Below are 27,395 nucleotides of genomic sequence, written 5' to 3'. Positions count from 1 at the left end.
AGTAGGGTCCGAGAGGGTAACTGCTATTGTTCAGTCACTAAGTCGTGTCCAATTCTTTGCAACCCCATTGACTGCAGCATGCCAGGCCTCCCTGTCCCTCTCTATCTCCCAGAGTTTGCCCAAGTTCATGTCCATTAAATCGGTGATGCAAACCAATCATCTCATCCTCTGCCACCCTCTTCTTCTTTAACCTCCAAGTTAACTGCTGGAAAGGGGTTAGAGAGAAGGACAGAGCCTGGGCAGTGTTCACAAAGATCTCATTTAAAGAATGTAGGACCAACCACATTTGCAGAAAGTAGGACCATGAAGGGGCTTTGGTCTGTTGCAGGAAAGGAACATTCCAGAATCAGTTTTCATCTCCTTTTAGGTTAATGGAGGGAAGTATTTTGTACCTTAATAAAAGCTCTGCTTGGATCATAAGTGGCATTAGTTAGAAACACTGAGTCTCAGCCACTCCTATAGAAAGCAAGAGAGTGAAGTGCAAACACACTGGTGAAATGCAAAGGCAGGAATAATCACTTACATAATCATTTCTGCCCATTTATCTTGAGAAAAGCAGTATCGGGGACAAAAATTAATGATTTTAATAATAGTTGTCCTTTCTTGCTGTGGACATTAGTCAGTATCTGGCCTTCGGCTGTGACACTATCCTCTCAGCCATCTAATCACTTTTTTTTTTTTTTAGATCCATGTAGAACAAGACACAAATATCAGCTCCCTTTGAACCATCAAAAATGATGATAGCTGTGGTGATGCTAGCTACTTCCTTTGCCCTGCACTCCTCCAGGGCTCCCAGCAGGATTGCTGTCTTCCTTTGTCATCATTGGCTCCTTGCCTTCTCCTCTCCCCATGGATCCTTGTGCTGCTCTTACATCTGCTATAGACACTGCTCAGCTCTACACTCACAACCTCCACACTTCCAGTCAGTGCACGGAGCCACGCTTTACACTTGACACTTTTCCCATGAAATGTAGACCTTTACGAACATGAAGTTTAAAATATAAATTGCATATCTGAGTCAGACCAACCTACAGCAAGTCCGTGTTAAGAATGACTCTGTAATATATCTTTCTTCTTTTCCTTTTACCTTTTCAAGTGATGATTTTTCTTTTTACATTATACTGTGACTTTCATTATTGTGGTTTAGTTATGATGACGGCATTACCAAAATAATAATGGTGTCTGTTCTAGTAATTTCACAGAGGAAAATTTACCATCAACAATTCTGAAGCATTAGTAAAAAGCTTGGAGCTATGGGAGCTCCAACGGTGCTGGAAGGAAAGACATTAGATATCAAGGAGGGGAAAGGTTACTTCTAAGCAAACTAGGTATTATGACAATTTGGGAATCTAATAGTTACCTATTTTCCTTTTTGTGTTTCTATTGTTATGGAAATATAGTGAGCCTTTATTCTATTCTTTGTTTAGTATCTCATATAATTTCAAGTAGATGTGTGACAGAAACCTTTTCAGATTCCTAATGCCTCAGCTGAGCACACAGCAGGTGTTCAATAAATGTTTGTTGATTGATCGATATGAATAAATGTTAATAAATAGTTAGCCTCGTAAAAAGTTTTCCTGGGCCTTAAATAAATCTTAGAAAAGCTCAATGTAGCACAGAGTACAGTGTTGTTTATTTTTTTCTTATTCCTGCTTCTCTTTCCTCCTTAAATAATTCAAATGGGATTGACAAAGGTATCCATGTCATTGGAAATGGGAAGCCAGGAGGGCCCAGAGTGAGCTGGCAGTCAGAGGTTTCACAGGGTCAGAAGGTCACCTACATCATCTCAGGGTGGCTCAGTATGTTTAGTCAGAACCTGAGCAGGGTGACTTCACTGAGTCATCCAGTGGTTAAGAATCTGCTTTCCAATGCAGAGGACATGGGTTAGATTCTGGTCAGGGAACTAAGTTCTCACATGCTGCAAGGCAACTAAGCCCATGTACCACAGCTACTGAATCCCTGCATCACAACTGCTGAAGTCCACGCGCTCTAAAGCCTGTGCTCTACAACCAGAGAAGCCCACGTACTGCAACTAGAGAAAGCCCCTGTGCCACCACAAAACTCCCGTGTGCCGCCACAAAGCGCCCGTGTGCCGCAAAGAAGACCCAGTTCAGCCAAAATAAATAAATGTATATATATGTAAAAAAAAACTGAGCTGGAAGAGAGAAAAATTCGTGTGGATGGGTGGTATTGTATAGCATGTCAGAGTATAAGCAAGTTGAAGAGGTCTTCACAGACAAGGTGGACAGATGCCATGGGGAGACAGAGGCTGGGCAGGCTGGAGTGGACATCCAAGCTTTCTTTTTGAGTTTTTGGATGAGAATATCCAAAAGTGGAATATTGACTGTGTAAAGAGTCAGACATAGAGTCACAGTCCTTAGAGTTACAAAAAGTTGGACACACCTGAGCACGGATGCACTTATGCACATGGAGAAACTGTTCAAATAAATAAGTATTCTAAAGATAACAGGTATCAGTTTCTTATGGTTGGAAAAGGCATTACAAGTATAGCAAGGGAGAAAACTGGAATGAACTCTGTGGTTCTGATTCAATAGTAGGTGTGTGAATTCATGGTGTTTAGTATAGATTGAGAAAGATAGAATTAAATATAGTTAGAGATCAAGCCAGTCAATCTTAAAGGAAATCAGTCTTGAATATTCATTGAAAAGACTGATGCTGAAGCTGAAACTCCAATAATTTGGCCACCTGATGCAAAGAACTGACTCATTGGAAAAGACCCTGATGCTGGGAAAGACTGAGGGCAGGAGGAGAAGGGGACAACAGAGGATAAGATAGTTGGATGGCATCACCGACTCTATAGACATAAGTTTGAGTAAGCTCTGGGAGTTGGTGATGGACAGGGAAGTAAGCCTAGTGTACTACAGTCCATGGTGTCACAATGAGTCTGACATGACTGAGTGACTGAACTGAATTGAACTGATGTGTTTATAAACACACTGAATATTGATGCACATGTATGTCTGTGAATGTGTTATGTGTATATTCACATATATTTCCTACGTCTGTCTACTGAGAGCCTCTAAAACAACTATTCTCCATGAAAAGATCCAGGGCTCCTTTGAGAAATGCTGCTTTCAGGGCTGGAGTGGGAGAAGTTTGAGAAGCCTGTGTTATCTGTGGCAGAAGAAAGCACTCAGAAGTCTTCTTGGAGAGGTTCCCAGTAACCAAACCAAGTAGAATTTGAGTATTGAAACAATGAATGATTTTAATGAATTATAACACATTGGCAAAGTAGGAAATCATGAGTCTACAATGATATAATTAAATAAATAAACAAACTAAAACCTTGATGAGAAACAGGATATTTAGATCCCATTTAATTAAGGGATCAAAGTGAATATCACTATCAATTGGACAAACTGACATTATGCCCCAATTCTTATATCTTAGATGAATAAGTGAATGACTAATAAAATATGAAGAAGGAATTAATGTAGATAAAAGTTGAAATATATAGAGACAGAATAAAAGTCTTATTAATCAATAAAAGCAATAGATAGCAAAATTGATAAGCATTTGCTAATTCTGATTGAGGGGGAAAAGAAATGGATAATAATATAGCAATAGAAAAGAGGAAATAGGACTGCTAATTAGAGCTGTGGAAATTAATGAATTTGAAGAAAATGCTTTTTAGCATTTTGGACCAAACACATTTGCAATTCTACAAGAAAAAAATCATTTTTCTAAGAAGTTGTAAACAAATAGCAATGACTCAAAAAGAAGTAGAAAACTTTGAAGCCATCAATAACCACAGAAGAAACGGCAAATGTAGTCAGAAAATCACCCTCAAAGGAGGAACTAGTGCCAGACGGTTTACTCTGTTTCATAAAAATATAAAGGAAGAGCTAATTCTGCTGTTTTATAAATTCTTCCAGATGATTAAAAAAGTTGGAAAACTAAGTAATTTTTCATGGCTAGTTTTAGAGCATGATATTAATACAAAAAGGAAAATTTCTAGTAGTATTCTGATTATAAACATAGATGCAAAAATTCAAAGTAAGTTATTAGCAAGGAAATTGCAGCAGAGTATTGAAGGTATGGCTAAGTAGGGATTATCTCAGAAATTCAGTGTTTTCATCAAGAGATCTAATGTAATGCTCTGTAGAAAGAAGGGGGAAATACCATAAAATTATCTTAATTGATGTCCTTCAAAAACAGTTTAAAAATATAATACCAATTAATATTTAAAACTCTTGGAACAGAAGGGAAGTTTCTTAATGTGCAAATAGGTAACCTATCCACAGCAAGTGTCTGAGAAAATGGTGTAGCTACTGAAGAATTCTTAAAGTCAGGAATAAAACAAAGATACTAACAATCACTGAAGCTCTTCAACACTGCCAGAGGAATAAGCCCAAACAGTAAGTTCGATAAGAAAAAGAGAGGAACTGTTGGGAGAGTAAGAAACAATGGTCATTATCTATAGATGACACAATTACTTTACATGGAAAACCATAAAGTTAAACCAGAAACATTTAAGATCAGCAAGACAAATGCATAATTAGAATGGAAACTCTAGCCTTATAAGAGGGACCACTGTCAATGATATCACTCCATTTCTGGTCCCTTTTTGGCCAGGAAACAAAATTAATTTTATATTTAAAAGCATTATTAAATATGTGTACTATGTTAGCTCAAGTTGGTTCTATACGAAGTCACTTTGTTATCTTTAGCAATGAAGCTTCTATGTGTTATGTCATTATTTGGAAAAAGTTTCAACATAGAAAATAGAATTGGGCTGGATTCCAATAATTTTGCTGTTCTTTCAAAATTACCATTTCCAGATATTTACTTTCCTTTTTCAGATGATTATGAAAAGCTAGCAGATTCCCACATTTGAATATATACAAATTCACATTTTATATTGGCACTGGAGTTCTTTTTTTATTTGTATGACCTTCTGAGTTGAAGAAATTATTATTATTGCCATTATTATTTTCATGCACCATTGAACCCTTTTCAAGCCATTGAGCTAAGTTTTCAAACCGAGGCATTAGCTCAGCATGATATCTTCAGTAGACAATATTAAATTCACAATTATGAAATACATATCATAAGCGATGGAAAAAATCATCAGCCAAGACAAAAATATGCTCTTTTAACTGAAGAACAGGCAAGAAGAATTGATCAATACACTCACAGAACCTACAAAACTTTTCAAAAGATGATGATTAGATGTGCGACAAGATTTCTGTGAAAATCAGATCATTTTACATTTCATCTCATTTCTGTTAGAATAATCATTTCATTGCTTTTTCTTTTAAAGTTTCCATGTTATCTAAGACCACTTGATTGACAACTGTGGACCACCAGCTGCCTGGAAACCTCACTGCAGGAAACCCTGTTCCTGAATTTGAGGATAAAAAGTTGAGACAACATCTGAATTGAAATCATATAGATGAAATGGCTGAGAAAATGGCTTACCTCCACCCCGTTTCCACTGGAAGTGAAGTGAAGTGAAGTGAAGTTGCTCAGTCGTGTCCAACTCTTTGCAACCCCATGGACTGTAGCCCAACAGGCTCCTCCGTCCATGGGATTCTCCAGGCAAGAATCCTGGAGTGGGTTGCCATTTCCTTCTCCAGGGGATCTTCCCGACCCAGGGATCGAACCCAGGTCTCCCGCATTAGAGGCAGACGCTTTAACCTCTGAGCCACCAGGGAAGCCTCAAAGCCATTCCCTGGAACTGAGCTTGGATTTAATCCTTCCTTTTCCATATTTGAGGACTTAAGTGTCAAAGTCTGGAATCTTACACCGTGATGATGATGCTTTAGAAGTCATTGGGAGCAGGAACACAGAACCTCATGGGACTTTTTTTCTCAACAAAATTATCTTTAAAACTATTTATATCTTGTCTTTGTTTTCAAAAGGCACATATTCATCTTCTAAGTTTAAAGGAAGCTTTCTAAAAACATTTTTCAAAAGTATAAAATCTACTTTTTTATTGTAATAATCAAGAAATTTGAGTCCATTTAGTATAATATTTGGTGACTTTTAGACAAAGAAAGTAAACAAAACCTTCAAATTGCTTACAACATTCAAATTTGATGGAGCCTCTAGCCATTGATATAGGCATATGGCTTTCGGTTTCTGCAATATTGAAGGGATTGGCTATGGCAAAGTAAAATAAAAACGTATGCGTGTGTGAGTGAGAGGAAAAAGGAAAGAGAGAGAAGAGACTTTTGTGGAAGATTCCCTTTGCTAACCTCATGTTTCCTTGGCTTTGAAGTGGAAATATCTGGCATTTCCAGCTTGGACTAAATCACAGATTTCTAATGAGTTTTCTTGATATTTGCTCTGACCTGATTCAGGTCAGCTTATTGCTTTTTTCTTGTAGTCTAAAAGCAAAGGAACAGGAGGTAAGCCTTCCTTTGCTCATTAAGGTTTCAGCGAGTGATCTTAACTCAAGCATTTCTAATTAAAATATAAAGATCATTAGTATGCATCATTAATAGAGGTTTGTCTTTGGACTCAGAATGCTCAGATGGAAGTGCCAGGCGCACTCCTGCACCCACTGGGGCTGAACAATTGCTGCTCTTGGCAAGGTCTCAAAACAGGCTGGGGTTTCTGTCTGCTACCTAGGCTGCTGGTGACAACTGCAACTTATGTCAGGCTCACGGGCAAGGAGGAGCCGAGAGGAGAAACAAATTGCAAAGGCAGGTTTTCTTTTTACTGCGACAGATTTCCAGCACTGGAATTGCTGAATCAGAAAGAGGAAGAAGAATAGTGAGGCTGATAAGAAAGACATTAAATACTATTTTAAAATTATTTGCCACCTCTCCCTTCCCCCTCAAAAATAAGATATATATTCATATGGTGGCATCATTTGTATTCCTTTTGGGCTGGAGGGATTCAAGTCTCTATGCAATCCCTAATCATGCCGAACATTTTAATATGTTTTATCTTTTCCTAAATGAATATTAATTTTAGCTTGTCATTTAAGTTGAGAGATCAACTGAAAGAAATTTTAATTGTAATGACTAAATTATTTAATTTTAAATATAAAAATTGTAATTAATTGAATTGTTAAAGGCATATTATGTGTGTATAGGAATTTAATGAAGGGTTTAACCCAGAGCTTGTAATACTTACTGCTTGTTTTATATATGTTAAAAGACTAAACTGAAGAGACATAATAAACAAATTGAAACACAGAGAGCTATGAGAATGGTCTGTTATTTTTACATGGCCTTCATTTTAGAATTAATAATATTAATGCAGGGATTTAAGGCAAATCAGAAATAAGAATAAATTAACGATGTTCTAGACACTTTTTAATTATAGACATTTTTTGTTTATTTGCTTCTCTGTGCAATCATCTGAACTTCTGACTCATTTCAAATAAGTTACAATAGAATTTGGAGCTAATAGAATAATAGTTTCTTCCATAATCAAGGCTACAGTGTTATCTAGGGAAGACTTCGCTGGTATATGTGTGTGTGTGTGTGTGTGTGTGTGTGTGTGTGTGGCAGGAGGAGGTGGGAGGGAATGGCTATTTGTGATTTCAAATTTGGTTAGATTCAATGGCAAATACTCATAATTTGTTGTTGTTCAGTTGCTAAGTTGTGTCCAACTCTTTGCAACTCTCTGGACCATAGCCTGCCAGGCTCCTCTGTCCATAGGATTTCCCAGGTAAGACTATTGGAGTGCGTTGCCATTTCTTTCTCTAGGGATCTTCCAGACTCAGGGATTGAACCCATGTCTCCTGCATTGCAGATAGATTATTTATCACTGAGCCACCTGGGAAACCCCATTCATAACTTACATTTATATTATTATGCCTTTTTTTTTTTTTTGGAAATCACTCCTTAACAGGTGTTTTTGTTTGTTTACTTAAAAAGAGATTCTCATTCTTAAAAAGTCTGAAAATTGTTGCCACGTACAATCTCAAAAAGGATTTAGAGCCTCCTCCCATGTTACTGAGTCAAGAATTGTATGTTGAATAATTGGTCTTCTTCAGCACCAAAGAATCCACCTTCGAATTAACCTTGTTTGAATTATTTGAAGAATAAAATTCATTGAAGATTTAGAAAGTTTGGAGGCTGAAAATTTATTCTATGCTATGACAAGCGGAAGAAGATTACTGTTCCCCATATACTTGTTGTAAGAAGGTGCTGGGTTTTCATCTGCATCATGAATGAAATGCTCACTCCATATAAGGCTGTAAGTAGTTGGAGGACATCAAGGAATATAATTATCTGACTGCTGTGACAGAGAAAAAGGGTGATAGAAGCAGAATTGAAGTCAAAGAAGAGGTATGTTACAATCACTTTCTTTTATACTAACAGACACTGTCCAGTTTTCATTTAGATATGGCTATATACACGACCTGGTGACTGAACAGCAACAGAGTGACCAATTGATTCCCTCTCAAATAAGTAAGTAAGTAAGTAAGTAAGCCCAGTGTGCCCAATGTAAAAGTCCACTGAAAGACGTTGAGTAACACACATGGTTTCTGTGCCATGTTGAGCTTATTAGAGTGTGCAAGACCGTAATGGTTAGACTAGTTCCCAAGCCTGAATGGTCATCAGATTCACCTGAGGGCTCATTCAATCCATACTGCTGGGCCCTACCCTCAGATTTTCTAATAAGTTCCCAGGAAACATTGATACTGCTATATAGGGGCCCTATTTTGAGAACTATTGCATTACAAGATGCTTAAGAGATTTTGAGAAAAGATTTTTCTGCCTTTTTCTGCCTTTACATATGACAAGATTTTTTTTCCTGTGTAACTTATCAGAAAAAAAAAACAACTGTGACATCACTCTAAGATACAATATGCAAATATTTTCACATTGTTTTACATTACAACAAACATATATTATGTATATCTAAAACATATATGGTTTTATATCTATCCATTTATCTCTATGACTTATTAAAATATAGTTTTTTGACAGAATGGTTTGGTTAGAAAAGGATTGGAAATAAATCTCTAAGGATTAAATACCACAGCTCTGCCACCCCCAGGTTGATTTCAGTGACTTGCTATTGGTTTTTGCAGAGAAAAGGGTAAGAAAAATTCACAAGAGATCTCAAACATATCAGATATCTTGATTTGTTCTGTACTTTTCCAAAAATACTTTAGCACTGAGATGTTCTAATATTTGAGATTAATAATATTTTAAAATGATAAAATTAGTTATATGTGAATACTTTGGTTTGACTCATCTACACATTTGGGTGTCTTTCCTTTAAACTATACACTTTAGACTTCTTCAATTCAATCTTTTTTTTTTTTTCATTATTTAGTTTTGGCTGCCCTAGGTCTTCATCGCTGCGCATGGGCTTTCTCTAGAAGCACTGAGTTGGGGCTCTTCTTCTTTATTGTGCACGGGCTTTTCATAGCAGTGGCTTCTCTTGTTGCAGAACATGAGCTCTAGATGCATGGGTTTCAATACTGCAGCAGCTGGGCTCCATAGTTTTGGCTCAGGGACTCTAGAGTGAGGGCTCAATAGTTGCCCTGGAGCATGTGAGAATATCCTAGAACAGGGATCTAACCCATGTCCCCTGCATTGCCAGGCAGATTCTCAGCCACTGTACCACCAGGGAAATTTCCCAATCTTAAAACCCTGTCTGGAAAAGGGGTTGCTGGGAGAAGATGTTGGGTGAATAGCTGTGGAGTATCTGTCTGAGCCCCCCATTCTTCCTTGTTGTGGGCTGGTGGAGACTTAGAAGGGCTCCCACTCTCTCCTCTGGCTCCCACCTGCCCACCCTTGATAGGAATTTGAAAATGACAGACCCTTTTGAAAATGGCAGAATTTGAAAATGAAAATGACCCTTGCAAGGGGCAGGCCTCTTAGCAGAGAAGACGCCTCCAGTTCTCCTCCTAGGAGTCTGTCTGATCTCGGCGGGAAGTGTCACCATCATGGGTCTCCTGGCACATTATCTCCATGTCTTGTTTTATCTGGAGACAGACTAGGCAAACAGTTGAGGCTTCAAGTTTTTGTTGAAAGATTGCCTCTGATTTTTTTTTTTTTTCCCCAGCATGGTTTTTGTTATCTGGGGCACGGCAAATTAGCATATATTTGTGAAAGTTCAGTACCCTATGTCTACTGAAAAACATCTCATTTTTTTTTAACTTTTATTTTTTATTGAAGTATAGTTAATTTACAATGTTGTATTAGTTTCAGCTGTACAACACAGTGATTCTGATAGACAGATAGATAGATATTCTTTTTCAGAGTATTTTCTCCTGTAGATTATTACCAAATTAAGTCTAGTTCCCTGTGTTTTACAGTAGATCCTTGTTGGTAATGTATTTTACATATAGAAGTGTATATTAATATATGTTAATCCCAGCCTCCTAATTTATCCCTTCTCCCTATCTTCCCTTTTGATACCCATACATTTGTTTTACATGTCTCTAGGTCTATTTCTCTTTTGTAAATAAGTTTGTTTTCTTTTTTTTTTCACTGAGAAGCATTTTAATCTTTATTTGATCAGAAGCTACAAGGGTATGATGGTAGTGGAATTGTAGTTGTCTTCATAAGGTATGAATTTGAGAGGTGGATCTCATATTCACAAGGAAATTGAGAAAGGTTCAAAAGGAGATGACTCATAAGTAGGTTGAAGCATGCATGTATAATTACATCATGTGTATCTATAATATTTTTTTAATTCGTATGTATAAGTTTTCAATGCGTATTGTTCTTAAACAGTTTGTTTTAACTTCAAAGCATATTATGAAGATTTTTCCAACTTGGTTAGTATAGACATACTTTATGCTTTTTAATGGTGGCCTAAATTTGTTGTTGTATGGTTGAGTTCTAATTGATTTAACCAATCTCCTGTTGATGCACTTTTGTTATCTCCATATTGTTGCTATATATAGCAAATGATACTACAGTGACTGTGTGTGTATGTGTTTGTGTGTCTTTGTATGCATGTAAGAATATAACTATGAGACAGATTCCTCAAAACTAAAGTTTCTGGATTGACATATATGCACATTTGGAATTTGGAGTTATTATCTAAATGTCCTTTAAAATCCATATTTAGAATTCCACTCACATTTGAGAATGACTTTTTTCATTCCCCTCACATATTTATAAGATATTCTGATAAGTGATAAGATGTATAGACTAGACATTTTGATTTATACTTATCTAATCATTATTAAGTTTATCATCATATATATTAATAGTTATTTGCATCCTATGTTTAGTTACTTGTTCTTTTTTCCATAACTTTGCACACTGTAGCTGATTTTTAGAAAAATTATTTTTATAAATGATATTCTAATAGTTATATAGTTTTATTTTTAATTTTCAAACTACTAAAGTTCTGGAATCTAGTTTTGAATAAACCATAAGGCAGGGGTCTAGGTTTACTTATTTTCTGAATAATTTGCAAATTCTTCCAATGCTTGTTGTGGACAAAATAATTAACTCACTGACTTTATTTGTCATCTTTATAATATAAAAAATTATCTCATGCCTATATCTGTATCTGGATTCTCTTTTGTTCATATGAACAAAAAACTTCCTTGTTGGCTAGTTTTCTGTGTATCAGGGATTGTAGAAAATGCATATTCTCCACAGAACAATAGCCTGTGGAAAACCATAGGGCCATGAGGCAAGTGCTTCATTAAATGCAAAGATTTTAGTGTGGTTGGAGCTTTAAGTTTAAGAAAAAATAATTACAAACATTATTAGGAAGTCCAGAGCAAAATCAATGAAAAAAATTACTGTAAATAAAATACCACTCTCTGATAGAAACATATTAATAATATTTATCCATTTCAATTTGTTTTAGATTATCCATATGTGGCCTTATTTTAGGTCTTTATGATTTTCTTATAGAAGATCAATATATTTAAGTACAAAATTTTAATGAATCTTTGCCTTTAACCCATTATTGTTAGTTTCTCAAAGTAAATATTTTCATCTATTTCTGTAGTTTTCCTCTCTCTCCTTCAGAAGAAGAAATACTGAGAAAAAGATGTTCTGGGATTTTGGTGTTTGCATCTAATCTTACTGAATTTCTCAGCTTCTTCCTCTTTCCCTCCCTCCTTTCCTTCCTTCCTCTGGAGTTCACAGAACCTAAATATAAGATCATGTGACAGTGGAAGCAATGGCATACATGTAGACAGAAATTGTGCATTACAGTGTTGGTCATTAATTTTTCATCCTCAATGTTGCAACCTCAGTATTGCAACCATAGTAGCCTGCATGCTCACGTGTCCAAACGTTGCCTACTGCACCTACATCTTTCCATTGCTATTATCAACCCTAATGCAAATAAACAACAAAAAAACCCAGACCCACAAATCATTAGATTTTTTAGTTAGAACTTATTCTCTTTTTATTCTCTTTTCCCATTTCCTTCCTGTCAGGTATCCAGATAGCTGCAGGCAGGAAAAACACTCTTAAAAGTTATTTTGACTTAAATCAGCATCACTTCCAAGGTTTAACCATTAACGTGTAATTAAAATGTCATAATACTTACTTTTAAATTGCTGATTCAGAGTCAGATATCTTAATGTAATCTAAATTTTTCAAAAACATTGGCTTCCCTGCACCAAACAAACAGACAAATAAAACAACAATATTGTTTCAGATTTGCTAATAAAATTAACATACTGTTCTACAACTCCAAAATATTCACTGAAATAAATTTAAGCTTCTTTTTGTTGTTGCAGAAAGGCTGAATGTTTAAGGATATTTCCTTTCCAATATCATAGGTATGGTACACAGGGAAAATAATGTAAGAGATTCCTGGGAAAATAACATAAGAGAAATGTGAGAGAATGCTGTTTATAATGATTGGTAGTTTCAAAGCTCTACATTGGAGCATGTAAATATGCCAAATTGACTGTTGCGAAAATAGACAATTTGTGAAATTCTGGACATTTTCCACATCCAGTGATGCCAGACCCTGGAGGGGGTGGGTATATCTGGTCTAGAGGCAAGTAAACAAGTCAATAGAAAAACTGATTGTTGGAAAGACTGACCTCTGAACAATGGTATTGTTTTGCTGAGCTCCTCAAAGGGTCAAGTTGGATTTGGGAAATATTTCAGTTCTCACTGTGACATGAAACCTTGGGTGCTGATCAAAGTGCTTTGTTTTGGTATCTAAAAGCTTAGCCTCTGAGATGGTGCCAAAGGTTTGGCTGTCATGATGTGTGGGGTATGTGAGCCAGGCATTGCTGGCTTGAGAACTCTGCACATTGTTCTAAACTAGAGAATTTGCTTCTTACTGTTCCCCTTCTTGGTTTGTATAATAATAACTCCATAATAAGAAACTGTTCTTCTTTTTTTTTTCCTAGTAGACTTGGAAAAGAATTAAGGAGCAGCCTTCTTAGTACCGTGGTATTGGGAGAGCTTAGGGGAGACAATGACTTGGTTGAAATGAAAAATGATATAAAAGGCTCTATGAAGACCACTAATGTGAGTCCCAAATAGTTGAGTTGCAACCTAAGTTGAATGTGTGTCCAACCCTTGCTTTTAACATTTCTATTTATAGAAGGAAGGCAAACAGGCTGTGCTGTATCTTGTTTTCTGGAAAAGTATTAGAACCTTGTTAATTATGGTAGAGTGAACATGGCAGGAAAAGGAAAAATATAATTTTAAATATAATGGTGCATGCTGGAAACACAGATTGGCAAGCATATGGGATTCTGGCATCTGGACAGAAGCCTTCATAACCATCTGCTTCTCAGAGGTTATTTTGGCAATTTTTGCAGCCGTTTTAGTGATTCACAGGTCTGGGATAAGGATGTTAGCAAGCAGCTAGAGGGCATGGGTACGCAGAGGCAGTTACTGGGTTTTCTGTCCATACATTAGTTTCATTGTTGTGAATCTTGTCACTTTAAAATGGTCTATGTGCCTGTATTTCATTGTGATGGCAGCAGATGCTCCTTCATGCTAATAATTTTTTCCCAGTTTTATTCCCCCAGTGACACTCATTTTTTGCCTTCAGAATCAATTTGGTGTATTGCCTCCCTTGGCTGTGGAGATGTTAGAAATATGTGAAGGGACTGGTACTTTTGTGCTGCTGCTGGTTCTGAAGTGTGGAGACCTTGTTGGTAACCTCCAACTCTCCTTGACTTTCTCATTCTACCAATGTGCCTTGGGATTTTGAGAGTTGCAGCATGTTATTAATAGTTAGTGTGATGTCATGTAATAATATAATAAGAACTCACATGCATAGAGTCATTTAACATAGGACTTTTATGGCTAATGATAAAGCAAAATATTAACTAACTTGATGCATTATAAATTGAAAATCTATATTAATTTTTAAAATTGAAATGCAGTTGATTTGTAATGTTATGTTAGTTTCAGGTGGACAACAAAGCAATTCAGCTACATCTATCTATCAATCTAGTCATCTATTTATCCTTTTTCAGATTCATTTCCATTATAGTTTATTACAAGATATTGAATATAGTTCCCTGTACTATACAGTAGGTCCTTGTGGTTTATCTATTTCATATATATACTAGTGTGTTTTTGCTAATCCCAAACTCCTAATTTATCCTTCTACCTTCCTATTTTCATTTGGTAACCATAAGTTTGTTTTCTATGTCTGTGTGTCTGTTTCTGTTGTGTAAATAAGGTAGTTCATTTATATATATATTTTTTAGGTTCCACATATAAGTGATATCATGATATTCTTCTCTCTCTCTCACTTCACTTAGTATGATAATCTCTGCTAAGTCACTTCAGTCGTGTCTGACTCTGTGTGACCCCATAGACAGCAGCCCACCAGGCTCCCCCATCCCTGGGATTCTCCAGGCAAGAACACTGGAGTGGGTTGCCATTTCCTTCTCCAATGCATGAAAGTGAAAAGTGAAAGTGAATTTGCTCAGTCGTGTCCGACTCTAGCGACCCCATGGACTGCCGCCCACCAGGCTCCTCCGTCCGTGGGATTTTCCAGGCAAGAGTACTGGAGTGGGGTGCCATTGCCTTCTCCATGATAATCTTTAGGTCCATCCATGTTGCTTCATATAGTATGATTCATCCTTTGTGTGGCTGAGTAGTATTCCATTGTATAATGTACCATACCTTCTTTATCCATTCATCTGTTGATGGACACCTAAGTTACTTCCATGCATTGGCTATTGTAAATAGTGCTTCTATGAACATTGGGGTTTATGTATCTTTTTAAATTTGAGTTTTCACCTTTTCTGGGTATACACCCAGTCTATATCAATTTTTCATCATAAAAATACTATTGCTTGCTCATGCAGCTCAATAAAAGAAAAAAAAAAAATCAAAACGTGGGCCAAGGAAGTAGCAGACATTTCTCCAAAAAAGACATTCAGATGGCTAATAAACACATGAAAAGATGCTCAACATCACTCATTACTGGAGAAAAGCAAATCAAAACTGCAATGAGGTATCATCTCATACTGGTCAGAATGACTAGAATAAAAAAAAAAGTCTACAAACAATAAATGCTGGAGAGGGTGTGGAGAAAAGGGAACCTTCTTACTCTGCTGGTGGGAATGCAAACTGGTACAAACTATGGTGAATAGTGTGGAGATTCCTTAAAAAACTGGAAATATAGCTGTCATACAACCCAGCAATCGCACTGCTGGGCATACACACTGAGGAAACCAGGATTGAAAGAGTCACATGTACCCCAATGTTCATTGCAGCCTTTCTTACGATAACTGGTACATGGAAGCAACCTTGATGTCCATCAGCAGATGAATGGATAAGGATGTTGTGGTACATGTACAGAACGGGATATTACTCAGCTATAAGAAAGAACATATTTGAGTCAGTTCTAATGAGGTGGATGAAGCTGGAGTCCATTATACAGAGTGAAGTAAGGTAGAAAGAGAAACACCAATACAGTATACTAACACACATATATGGAATTTAGAAAGATAGTAACAACGATTCTATATACAAGGCAGCAAAAGAGACACAGATGTAAAGAACAGACTTTTGGACTATGGGAGAAGGTGAGGGTGGGATGATTTGAGAGAGTAGCATTTAAACATGTATATAGATGAGAATACCAGACCACCTGACCTGCCTCTTGAGAAACCTGTATGCAGGTCAGGAAGCAGCAGTTAGAACTGGACATGGAACCACAGACTGGTTCCAAATAGGAAAAGGAGTATGTCAAGGCTGTATATTGTCACCCTGCTTATTTAACTTATATGCAGAATACATCACGAGAAACACTGGACTGGAAGAAACACAAGCTGAAATCAAGATTCCCGGGAGAAATATCAATAACCTCAGATATGCAGATGACACGACCCTTATGGCAGAAAGTGAAGAGGAACTAAAAAGCCTCTTGATGAAAGTGAAAGAGGAGAGTGAAAAAGTTGGCCTAAAGCTCAACATTCAGAAAACGAAGATAATGGCATCTGGTCCCATTACTTCATGGGAAATAGATGGGGAAACAGTGGAAACAGTGTCAGACTTTATTTTTTTGGGCTCCAAAATCACTGCAAATGGTGATTGCAGCCATGAAATTAAAAGACGCTTACTCCTTGGAAGAAAAGTTATGACCAACCTAGATAGCATATTCAAAAGCAGAGACATTACTTTGCCAACAAAGGTCTGTCTAGTCAAGGCTATGGTTTTTCCTGTGGTCATGTATGGATGTGAGAGTTGGACTGTGAAGAAGGCTGAGCACTGAGGAATTGATGCTTTTGAACTGTGGTGTTGGAGAAGACTCTTGAGAGTCCCTTGGACTGCAAGGAGATCCAACCAGTCCATTCTGAAGGAGATCAGCCCTGGGATTTCTTTGGAAGGAATGATGCTAAAGCTGAAACTCCAGTAGTTTGGCCACCTCATGCGAAGAGTCGACTCATTGGAAAAGACTCTGATGCTGGGAGGGATTGGGGGCAGGGGGAGAAGGGGACAACAGAGGATGAGATGGCTGGATGGCATTACAGACTCGATGGACCTGAGTCTGACTGAACTCCGGGAGTTGGTGATGGACAGAGAGGCCTGGCCTGCTGCGATTCATGGGGTCGCAAAGAGTCAGACACAACTGAGCGACTGAACTGAACTGAACTGATTACCATATATAAAACAGATGACCAGTGCAAGTTCAATACATGAAGCAGGGCACTCAAAGCTGGTGCTCTGGGACAACCCAGAGAGATGGGGTAGGGAGGGATGTGGGAGGGAGGTTCAGGGTGGAAGGATACACGTGCACTCGTGGCTGATTCATGTAAATGTATGGCAAAAACCACCACAATATTGTAAAGTAATTATCCTCCAATTAAGATAAATTAATTAATTTAAAAATAGTATTGCTTGAGCATTTGCAGAGTATCAGAAAATAGGATAAACGTTTGAAACAAAGGATTGTCAATACAAGGATGTGAGTAAAGGGCTTGTGGGTGAGAATGAAAAAAATGGAAGTAGGAGAGCCCTCTGCAGGACCATTTGGTAGTGGCTCTCAATGTCTTAAAAGCATGCGTTCTACGACTACTCAGCCCAACCTCATTCTTCTAAGACTCTATCTATCCTGTAGAAATATTATAACATACTCATAGGATTGTATACGCTAACTGAAAGATTAGTAGAGAAAAATGAAAATGACCTTAGTGTCATTCAATAGAAAATGGTTAAATAAATTTTGGAAATGCCGTACTATGGACTATCATATACTATTTTAAAACGTTAATTGATCCACAAGGACTGATATGCAAGGATATCCGTGATCTATTTTTAAGTTAAAAAACTTACTTAAAAGAACATATACAGCATATTTCTACTGTAAAAACCAGTATTGATTTATTTAAATGTGTAAATATACAGAAGATATGTACTGAGGATTGAATGCTTTTGTCCTTTCAAAATTCATATTTTGAAACCCTAATCCCCAATTTGATAGCATTTGAAGGTGAGGTCTTTGGGAGGTAATTAGATTTAGGTGAGGTCACAAGAGTGAAGCTTTAATACTTTGGCCACCTGATGTGAAGAGCCGTCCCATTAGGAAAGACCCTGATTCTGGGAATGATTGAAGGCAACAAGAGAAGGGGGCGGCAGATGATGAGATGATTAGACAGCACCACCAACTCAATGGACATGAATTTGAGCAAACTCCAGGTAATAGTGCAGAACAGGGGAGCCTGGTGTGCTGCTGTCCATGGGGTCACAGTCAGACAGGACTTAGTGACTGAACAACAACAACGAGTGTGATCATGATGGCATTAGTGTTTTTATGAAAAGAGATCAGAACTTGTGCCCCCCTCACCCTCTGTCATGTGAGGAAACAGCAAGAAGGTGGCCATCTGCAAACCAGTAAGACAGCACTCGCCAGAAATGAGCCATGCTGGCATCCCGAACTTAGACTTCCCAGCCTTTCAGAACTTTGGGAAATATCTATCTGTTGTTTAGCCTTCCGCGCATGCATCCATGCTCAGTTGCATCTGACTCTTTGTGACCCCAAGTACTATAGCTCTCCAGGCTCTTCTGTCCATGGAATTCTCCAGGCAGGAAAACTGGACTGGATTTCCATTCCCTTCTCCAGGGGATCTTCCCAACTCTGGGATCGAACACGCCTCTCTTGCATCTCCCACACTGGCAGGCAGATTCTTTGCCAAGGTGCCTCTTGAGAAGGCCGTAAGCCTTCCAGCCTGGAGAATTTTGTTACAGCAGCTTGAATTGAGATGATATGGAGGAATTCCAGGTAGATTCTAAATACAGCATGATTACCTCTGGGGTGAGATGAGGTGGACAGAATAAGAGATTCTCCTTTTTTCAATATATGGTTCTTTATTGTTTGAATCTTGTCAAATAAGTGTTTCATTTGTAGAGGAAAGAAGGACAGAAGCCCTGTCTCAGCTGAGGATTGATATTTGGCAATAAATCAACTGATACAACATATATCACAAAAGCCCTTGAGAGAGATCTCAAAAACACAATTCCAACTTCCTGGAGCAGCTCATACTGGTATCCAAGCTTTCTTTGTCCTTATAATGTGCCTATTGATGATCATGCAATGTAGGGGTCATAAGTAATAGAGAGGCCAGATATCAGGGAGGACGGCCAAATCTTGCAATGAGAGAGAAGGTTTTGGCTTAAGAAAGTCTCTGACATAGGAAAAGACCATCTAGTTGTCTGTTTCCACACTCTGATTAACGTTATGAGACCAGTCAAGTTTTATGAGATGCTCTGAGTCAGGGATTTCCCTGGTGGTCCAGCAGTTAAGAATCTGTGTTTCAATGCATGGAATGAGGGTTGGATCCCTGGTCATGAAACTAAGATCTCACATGCCGGGGGGCAGCTAAGCTAGTGTGGCATGACTACTGAACCTGTGTGCTCTGGAGCCTATGCATCACAACTAGAGAAGCCTGCACATGGTGCAACTAAGACCTGGTACAGCTAAGTAAGTAAGTAAATAAATATAAAAAAGATGCTCTGAGCCAGATGTGTTCCCGTGCTCAGTTCTTTGAGCTCTCAGGGATCTAGGACCACTGCAGGGGTTTCTCATATTGGTTTTGGAAAGCTTTTTAAAAGCAAAAATTAGATCCCATTATACTCTAATTTTTATCTATAACAAATTCCGAGTACTGCAAAGAAATTTGCACAAAATCTCTTATCCTCAAGGATTTAAAAATAGTGGAAGTGCTGTTTAAGGTGGTGAGTGCCAGCAAAAGGGATTTTGATATATTTACTAAACAAGATTTGGTTTGCAGTAATTAGTAAAGCACAGAGGAAGAGTCTACATCATATATACAGATATATTTATTTTTCTATTTTTTAAACTGTGTTCTGAACATATCCAAGACAGAGAAGAGTGCAATGAATATTCAGGTACCTCTCACCTTAATACATTAACCAACAAGGTTCTGCATTAACTTCCATTTGTGCACCTTTAAAAAAATTTTTTTTCCTGGAGTATTGTAAAGAAAATCCTAGGCATAGTATCACATTAGCCATAAATACTTCAATGTGAAAAGGACATTGAAAATAAAGATAAACCAAATGACATATCTACATAGACAATAATAGAGTTTCATCTACTACTTCGATACTTGAAATCTCACTTTTGTTTTACGTTTTACACTTGTCCTAATTTAAGATGAATAATATAGGATTATCATAAGAATTATTTATAAAATAAACTGAGTAGAAAGATAATTTATAAAACAATAGATGTTAAAACTCTTTGGAGAGCAACATTATAACCTACAAAGAGAAGTGTTTCTTTTGTAAATTATTATATTTGTTTTACTGTACTTCAATAAGAAAAATGAAAAAATTATTGACCCAGAGGGATGGGATGGTGAGGGAGGTGGGAAGGGGGTTCAGGATGGGGAACACATGTACACCCATGGCGGATTCATGTCAATATATAGCAAAACCACTACAATATTGTAATTAGCCTCTAATTAAAATAAATAAATTTATATTTAAAAAAAAGAAAAAGGAAAAAGTCTATAATATCAAATTCTGCAATGAGCACCAAGGCAAATGAGACTGCTGGTCCTATGAAATTGTGCATGTGTTCTTATTCATCTATAAAATGGGAGACTTGGAATAAATGTCAAAAATGTCTTCAAGAAAAGAAAAAGGATCCTAATACAAGACATATAAAACATTTTCATATATGATTACTATTAATTAGATAAAAATATTCAGGAGCAATCAAAATAATCCTGGATATCTGTAAATACTATCAATAATTGGGAAAAACATAGTTATCCATAAGAGAATTCAACTTATTATTTATTTGTATATTTACTAAAAATTTTATTTTATTGATATATAATTGGCATATAATATTATGTTAGTTTCAAGTGTACAGCACAATTATTCTATATCTGTATATATTGTTAAATGATTACAATAATAAGTCTAGACAACATCCGTTACCTGACGTAGTTACAAATCTATTTCTCTTGTAAGGAGAACTTTTTAGATATAGTCTCTTAGCAATCAAATATTCAGTATTATTAACTGTAGTCACCATACTGTACATTACATTCCTATAATTTATTTATTTTACAACTGGAAGTTGTGCCTTTTGCCTCTGTTCACCCATTTTGTCCATCTCTCAGTCTCTGCTCTCATCTCTGGCAAGCGCCTATTTATTCTCTGTATTTATGAGTTTTTTTTTTTTAATTCCACATGTAAGTGAGAGAATACATTTGTCTTTCTGTGTCTGACTAATTTAGTGACGCATAATGCCCTTCAAATCTATTTATGTTGTCACAATGGCAAGATTGCCTTCATTTTGATGGTTGAATAGTATTCCATGTGTATTTGTATATATGTATATATACATAAAAATTCCATGTGTTTTTATATGTATGTGTATGGTAGAAAGTTCTGACAAAACAAGGCCCACCAGAGAAGAGAATGGCAAAACACTCCAGTATTGTTGCCTTGAGAACCACATGAAGTGAAGTGAAGTGAATTCGCTCGGTCCTGTCCGACACTTTGCGACCCCATGGACTCTTGCCCACCAGGCTCCTCCCTCCATGGGATTCTCCAGGCAAGAGTACTGGAGTGGGTTGCCATTTCATTCTCCAGGGGATCTTCCCAACCCAGGGATCAAACCTGGGTCTCCTGCATTCCAGGCAGACGCTTTAACCTCCTGAACAGTATGAAAAGGCAAAAAGATGGGAAACTAAAAGATGAACTCCCCAGGTCGGTAGGTGCCCAATATGCTACTGGAAAAGAGTGGAGAAATAACTCCAGAAAGAATGAAGAGATGGAGCCAAAGCAAAAACAATACCCAGTTGTGGATGTGACTAGTGATGGAAGTAAAATCCAATGCGGTAAAGAACAATATTGCATATGAACCTGGAACATAAGGTTTATGAATCAACGTAAATTGGAAGTGGTCAGACAGGAGATGGCAAGAGTGAACATTGATATTTTAGGAATCACTGAACTAAAATGGACTGGAATGGGTGATTTTAACTCAGATGACCATTATATCTACTACTGCAGGCAGGAATCCCTCAGAAGAAATGGAGTAGCCCTTATAGTCAACAAAAGAGTCCAAAATGCAGTACTTGGATGCAATCTCAAAAATGACGGAATGATCTCTGTTTGTTTCCAAGGCAAACCATTCAATATCAGAGTAATCCAAATATATGCCCCAACCAGTAATGCTAAAGAAGCTGAAGTTGAATGGTTCTATGAAGACCTATAAGACCTTCTAGAACTAACACCAAAAAAAGATGTCCTTTTCATCATAGGGGACTGGAATGCAAAAGTAGGAAATCAAGAGATACCTGGAATAACAGGCAAATTTGGCCTCAGAGTACAAAATGAAGCAGGACAAAGGCTAATAGAGTTTTGCCAAGAGAATGCACTGGTTATAGCAAACACCCTCTCCCAACAACACAAGAGAACACTCTACACATGGACATCACCAGATGGTCAATACAAAAATCTGATTATATTCTTTGCAGCCAAAGATATAGATTTCTCCACAGTCAGCAAAAGCAAGACTGGGAGCTGACTATGGCTCAGCTCATGAACTCCTTGTTGCCAAATTCAGACTTAAATTGAAGAAAGTAGGGAAAACCACTAGATCATTCAGGTATGACCTAAATCAAATCCCTTATGAATATATAGTGGAAGTGACAAACAGATTCAAGGGATTAGATTTGATAGACAGAATGCCTGAAGAATTATGGATGGAGGCTCATGACATTGTACAAAAGGCAGTGATCAAGACCATTCCCAAGGGGGAAAAAAAAATGCAAAAGGCAAAATGATTGTCTAGGAGGCCTTAAAAGTAGCTGAGAAAAGAAGAGACGCTAAAGGCAAAGGAGAAATGGAATGCAGAGTTCCAAAGAATAGGAAGGAGAGATAAGAAAGCCTTGTTCAGTGATCAATGCAAAGAAATAGAGGAAAACAATAGAATGGGAAAGGCTAGAGCTCTCTTTAAGAAATTAGTGATATTGAGGGAACGTTTCATGCAAAGATGGGCACAATTAAGGACAGAAAGGGTATGGACATAACAAGCAATTAAGAAGAGTTGGCAACAATGCGCAGAAGAACTATACAAAAAAGATCTTCATGACCCAGATAACCATGATGTGTGATCATTCACCTAGAGCCAACATACTAGAATGCGAAGTCAAGTGGGCCTTAGAAAGCATCACTATGAACAAAGCTAGTGGAGGTGATTGAATTTTAGTTGAGCTATTTCAAATCCTAAAAGATGATGCTGTGAAAGCACTGCTCTCAATATGCCTGCAAATTTGGAAAACTCAGCAGTGGCCAAAGGACTGGAAAAGGTCAGTTTTCATTCCAATCCCATTAAAAGGCAATGCCAAAGAATGTTCAAACTACCGCACAATTGCATTCATCTCATCTGCTAGTAAAATAATGCTCAAAATTCTCCAAGCCAGGCTTCAACAATACGTGAACCAAGAAATTCCAGATGTTCAAGCTGGATTTAGAAAAAGCAGAGGAACCAGAGATCAAGCTACCAACATCCACTGGGTCATCAAAAAAGCAAGAGAGTTCTAGAAGAACATCTATTTTTGCTTTATTGACTATGCCAAAGCCTTTGACTGTGTGGATCACAATAAACCGGAAAATTCTTCAACAGATGGGAATACCAGACCACCTTACTTGCCTCCTGAGAAATCTGTATGGAGGTCAAGAAACAACAGTTAGAACTGGGCATGGAACAACAGACTGGTTCCAAATTGGGAAAGGAGTATGTCAAGGTTGTATATTGTCACCCTGCTTATATAAATTATATGCATGATGTCACATATGAAATGCCAGGCTGGAAGAAGCACAAGCTAGACTCAAGATATCTGGGAGAAATATCAATAATCTCAGATATGCAGATGACACCACCCTTATGGTAGCAAGCAAAGAAGAACTATAGAGCCTCCTGATGAAAGTGAAAAAGGAGAGTGAAAAAGTTGGTTTAAAACTCAACATTCAGAAAACTAAAATTATGACGTTTGTTCCCATCACTTCATGGCAAATAGATGGGGAAACAATGGAAACAGTGACAGACTTTATTTTGGGGGGCTCCAAAATCACTGCAGATGGTGACTTCTGCCATGAAATGAAAAGATGCATGCTCTTTGGAAGAAAAGCTATGAGCAACCTAGACAGCATATTAAAAAGCAGAGACATATCCTTGTCAACAAAGGTCTGTCTCATCAAAGCTATGGTTTTTTCCAGTAGTCACATATGGATGTGCGTGTTGGACTATAAAGAAAGCTGTGAGTGAGTGAGTGAAGTTGTTCAGTATTGTCCGACTCTTTGCGACCCCATGGACTGTAGCCTACCAGGCTCCTCCATCCATGGGATTTTCCAGGTAAGAATACTGGAGTGAGTTGCCATTTCCTTCTCCAGGAGACCTTCCCGACCCAGGGATTGAACCCTGGTTTCCTGCATTGTAGGTAGATGCTATACCGTCTGAACTAGGAGTGCCGAATAATTGATGCTTTTTAACTGTTGTGTTGGAGAAGACTTGAGAGTCCCTTGGACTGCAAGGATATCCAACCAGTCAATCCTAAAGGAAATCAGTCCTGATTATTCACTGGAAGGTCTGATGCTGAAGCTAAAAACCAATACTTTGGCCTCCTGATGAGAAGAACGACTTATTGAAAAGACCCTGATGCTGGGAAAGATTGCAGGCAGGAGGAGAAGGGGATGACAGAGGATGAGATGGTTGAATAGCATCACTCACTTGATCGACATGAGTTTGAGTAAGCTCCAGGGGTTGGTAATGGACAGGGAAGCCTGGTGTGCTGCAGTCCAAAGAGTCCAGAGAGTCTGACACGACTGAGCTACTGGACTGAAACTGAAATATATACACACACACACACACACACACACACACAAATTTTCTTTATCCATTATTCATCAATAGACACTTAGATTACTTCATGTCTTGGCCACTATAAATAATAATGTAGTATAAGTAGTACTATTACAAACTGGAGGTGCATGCATCTTTTTGAGTTACCATTTTCCTTTCTTTCAGATGAATTGAAAATTGGAAATGATGGATCATATGGTAATTGTACTTTTAATATTTTTATCAAATTCTATACTGTTTTCCCTAATGTCTGCACCAATTTTCATCTTTTTTTTTTAATGACTCTCTAAACCAAAAGAGCAGAGTATAGTCCTAAAAAATATAAATGGGATTATTTGGGTTGTCTTTATTTACTTGTTGTTGTTACTAATAATGCATTAACAATAAATTTAGGCTTGCAAACTATTTAAAGCAGATGCTGATTACTTTGTTTCTTTACTATTCACTCACATATTTAGTTTAGGAAAGACTCAGCCCATTTGAAGATAGTGGTGCCTCTTGTTTTTTCCCATAATTAATCACATTTGCCAGTTCCAAACTTTCTAGTCTGCAGGGATGACCTTAACCAACAGGATTTAAATAAAACTGCTTCAACTTCCATCACAAGACTAGGAACCTGTGAGAAATTCTGTTCCCATTTTAAGAGATTGGGGATCTTTGTCAGATTTCAATTTATCGTTGTCTCCTCTTGCTCTACTTTTTGGTGTTGGTCAAGCTCCCCACTCTCAGGCATTCTGTTCCTTTCATACCTACATTGACCCACACACCACCCAGTTTATTTCACCTTCAAAAGGCTCATCCTCAGGAGATAGCCAACTGATGCTGGTGTTTGGGGAGTTAGCTCATGGATAATTATTTCATCTCCACCCCCAACTGCCTCTTCGTCCTTCTTGCCCTCTGCTTACCTCACCAGCTTCACCCGCAGAGGTGGGCAACCACCGCATCCAGTCATCTTGCTGGGCCTTCTCTTCTTCCTTCTTAGACCCCTCATCATGCATGTCCTAGCCTTTGACGCTTAAACTTCTTCTAACATATCCTCTGCTAAATGATTCAGTATCCTTTGTTTAACATATCTGGCTGAATAACTGTGCCTGAGCACTTCACTTTTTTATATGTAGGAAGGATTTTTTTGAATGCAGTGTGCCAAAGGGAGAAAAATTATTCTATTCCCCTAGAAGACGGGGATCCTAGTTATGGGCAGATTTAAATGGCAATTTTTACCCTCTTGATTACATTCTCTCTCTATATCCTCTTTCTCTGCTGCACTCTCTTTCCTTGTTCCTCTTGCTCTCCGTCTGTCTCTATTTATCAACTCACCCAACCATCTACACAGTTTCACAAATATTTGAGCAAGGGCAAGCTGACATACACATACTCTCAAACATTACCTCGCCTGTCTCTGAGCTCATTCTTCCAAGAGACAAGTAAGAAAATATCCTGCGGGCAAGTTAAGTGATTTTGGAAATGTGAGAAAATTCTTATATGGATGGCTTTTCATATAAGCCCCTCTGGATGATAAAGCAGAGGGATTCAGTGAAGATTGTTTTACTGCTGGGTAAGTGGGAAATTATCAGAAGGCTTCACAGATTGGCAGAGCTTGGAGAGAGAGAGAGAGAGAGACCACCCCACTCCCCTAAACAGATCTCTTCACTATGACCCCTTTACACCTCTGCTTACATACTTAGAGGAATGTAAGCCTTGTTCCTCTGTGAGAGGGCCAATTTTATTTTTTCAATAGTCCTAATTGTAAATGTTCCCTTTACATTGCATCAAAATGCGATTCTGTAACATCTATTCATTGGCCTTGGCTTTATTCTATGGAGTCTCACAACATAAGCTTATTCATTCTTTCAAAGAATAGCAATTCAAATATTTGAAAATAACTCTCATTTATTTCACGTAGTCATCTCTTGCCAGGCTAGACACCTCCTTTTCCTTCAGCAATGTCTTTTTTGTTGCAGTTTCCAGACCCCTTACCTTTCTCATTGCAGTGCTTTGGAGTCAGCTGTTTTGACACTGTATATTCTCAAAATGCCATATCCAGCTAAATGACACTCACAAAGCAGAAGGATAAATGCTGACAGAAATTAATGTAACTGAACCCCATACATTACCTCCATGACCAAGTCCAGAGAAACTATCCCCATCTTTCATCTGGATATTATACTTTTATTAATGCAATGTAAGATTGCATTAGCTTTATTATAAATCACATGGCCTTCTAATATAACATGTCCTGACCTTTTCCTCTTAATCTCCATTCCTTTATCTGAATCTGAGCATTGTTTTCCTGAATTGTAATGCAAAGTTTTACATTTTACCTCATATATTTCATTTTGTCAATTCTATCCCATGTTTTTTTTGAAAATTTGAATCTCTATCCTATCATCAAAAATATCAATTTTCCTACCACTTTGGGGGGATTTTTTTTTTACCTTTTATTGAGGATTTGATTCTTTCAATGAAAGTCCATTGCAGTGATGGACTTCTAACCTAAATTTCTTTGTTTCTGTCTCCGACTGGCATTGTAGGACCACATATCTTTTGGGGAGATCACAGGACTTGTCTCCAGAGAAGGCAATGGCACCCCACTCTAGTACTCTTGCCTGGAAAATCCCATGGATGGAGGAGCCCAGTGG

This window comes from Capra hircus, chromosome 1 (assembly GCF_001704415.2).
Source record: "Capra hircus breed San Clemente chromosome 1, ASM170441v1, whole genome shotgun sequence".
NCBI classification, from domain to species: Eukaryota; Metazoa; Chordata; class Mammalia; order Artiodactyla; family Bovidae; genus Capra; species Capra hircus.
Note: the sequence above shows the minus strand (reverse complement) of the source record.